The sequence below is a fragment of the Pogonomyrmex barbatus genome, unplaced genomic scaffold (genome assembly GCF_055798465.1).
Source record: "Pogonomyrmex barbatus isolate J1 unplaced genomic scaffold, ASM5579846v1 scaffold9, whole genome shotgun sequence".
NCBI classification, from domain to species: domain Eukaryota; kingdom Metazoa; phylum Arthropoda; class Insecta; order Hymenoptera; family Formicidae; genus Pogonomyrmex; species Pogonomyrmex barbatus.
Genome location: NW_028297193.1, coordinates 5,076,528 through 5,078,883, shown reverse-complemented (window position 1 = coordinate 5,078,883; position 2,356 = coordinate 5,076,528).

Sequence of the window (2,356 nt, the reverse complement as noted above, 5' to 3'; positions counted from 1 at the left end):
GTTTCGGCTTGCGGAGGAGTGACTCTAATCTTCGAATCCCCCACTATTTCCGCGCCACGATGTTCCATCAGGAGCGGATTGAGTGCGGTGTGCAGTTTAACGAGGCTCCCCTACGAATCGCTTCTTCTAATTAAAAAAAAATTCCTCGCGTGTTAGTTCTGTCGATGCTATATATTCAAAATTGTGTTATTTTCGTCATCAACAACATGAAGTACACATTTTAGTGTACATCATTTTAATTATAAAATTGTTTTTATAAAATTGTTTAGCACATTATAGATTATTTGACAATTTTATTATGTTTTTTGTACAAAAATTGTATGTTTCAGAAATAAATTTCCGTTAAAGAAATCTCTCTCTCTATTAGAATTTAATTTTTCTGTTGCATCATTTATATCTTTATTAATTTTATTAAATTTATCCTGTTTTCTTAAAATGTTTATGACAATAATCTTATTCTTTTTTACAATGCATTATCACATATGTCAATTCAAAAATTCATAAATAATCTTAAAAGTCTTAACCAAGATGATACTGACATCATAATCCTTATACATATAGTGATCAAAAATACCATCCAAATTTGCGCGAAAAAAATTTTTTTTAGATACTTCGGACCGAGCGGGCGCTCAACGACGGCGCACATCGGTGCTGTCGATCCTGATCGGTCCGCGTCGTAGATCTTCGCGTTTCCTCGGCGGCATGTTTTAAAAGAGACGAGGATTTTACAGTCCATCAGCATTTGCCGCAAGGCCTCGGAGGTGGGAGGTGTACAGCACGCCGTGCCGCGCATCGTGTTCCAGGCACACACGGCGCGGCGCCACTCCTCTCTTCCTGCGGACGCGCAACGAATCTTAATTGGCCCCGGCTTACTCCCGCGGATTAGATTGCAATTTATCTTGGCCTCTTTGACCCGACCGTGTGCTCCCCTCGGCCTCGCGAGCGCGTGGGTCGTGTCGGGCCAGCATGCGCATCCTCATCTCCGCGGTGGCTCGCTTCTTGGCGAACGCTCCGGTCGCGTGGACGCTGATGGCGCGGCGAAAAGAGGAACTGGCGAAAATCGTCGCCAGCTGTATTTCAGCCCGTCAAAGCGCGACACGTAGTCACGTATAAATTAAATATCGCTCCGAAAAGAAGAACTCGCAAAGAATAATGTGAGTGTAGCTGGAAAATTTTAGCCCATAGAAACGCGATATATAATCACGCGAATTCAACATTATGCCGTTTAATATCGATAATATATAGATTATTGATTCTTTAAAGCCCACTGTAAGAGGATTATCATACGAAAAGAACGAGTTTGCTTTATAAAATATTTAACAACTTTTTGGTCAGATGTAGATCTGAAAATAATTTTGTTGGAATATTAAAATTATTATGTAGAATAGTTAAATGTGATGATAATATTGTAAAAATTTTTAGTAACTAATTTGAACGTTTGAAATAATTATTATAATGGCTCAATAAAGTTATTATTAAATTTTACATCTGATTAAATTTTCAAATATTTTAATGAAATTTTCTTTTTTTCGTGTAATTAATAATCGCATAGAATATGAGGTTCAGATGAAGCAGGATAAGATTTAATTATATTGATTCCAGAGAAGTTTTATCTAAATATTATATGTTAAGTATATGTAAAATGACCATTCACAGTGAAAGTTTATGTTTATTTCATACTGATACTTTTAGCAATTAACTTTTTATTTTAAAATTTTTTAATTTTTCTATATGCTATAGAATTATAAATATGATGTTTTTTAATATGATTTCTTTATCCAGCATTTTGCAACTCCATTCGCAATCTCTAGAGAGAGAGGAGATCTTGAGAAGAGTAAAAAGTTGCGGTTTAGATGACGAACCTTATGTCAGTGTCAGAAAACAATACCTAATTGCGTTTTTTTTTTTTTTTGTTTCGACGTAATCAATCGAATACGATAACAAATCGAGCGTAAAAAACCATTATGAAATGTAATCGAACAATTTACTTTTCCGTCAACAAGGCCCAAAACTCGACACGATGCACTTCGTTGAATACGCTTACGATCGGACTATTGGGCAACGCTTCGAGAGAAGAAAGTAATCGAGTGATGCTTCTCCGGTTGTTTTCAAAAGCAAAAATATTGCTACCGTTGCACATGACCCAGATCGCGAGAACAAGTTTAACAACGACGAAAGTAAAAGCTCGATGCGTGTCGTATCTATCAATGCAGTACTTTCACGATTTCTGAAAAATGTAAGAACTAGCGCGTCTGCGACGCGGAGTATCCTATTAGAATTAATTTGTTCTTATCTGTCGTAGAAAGTGCTAGAAGTAATAATCTCTGACATTTAAAAAATGCACGTGACTAACATA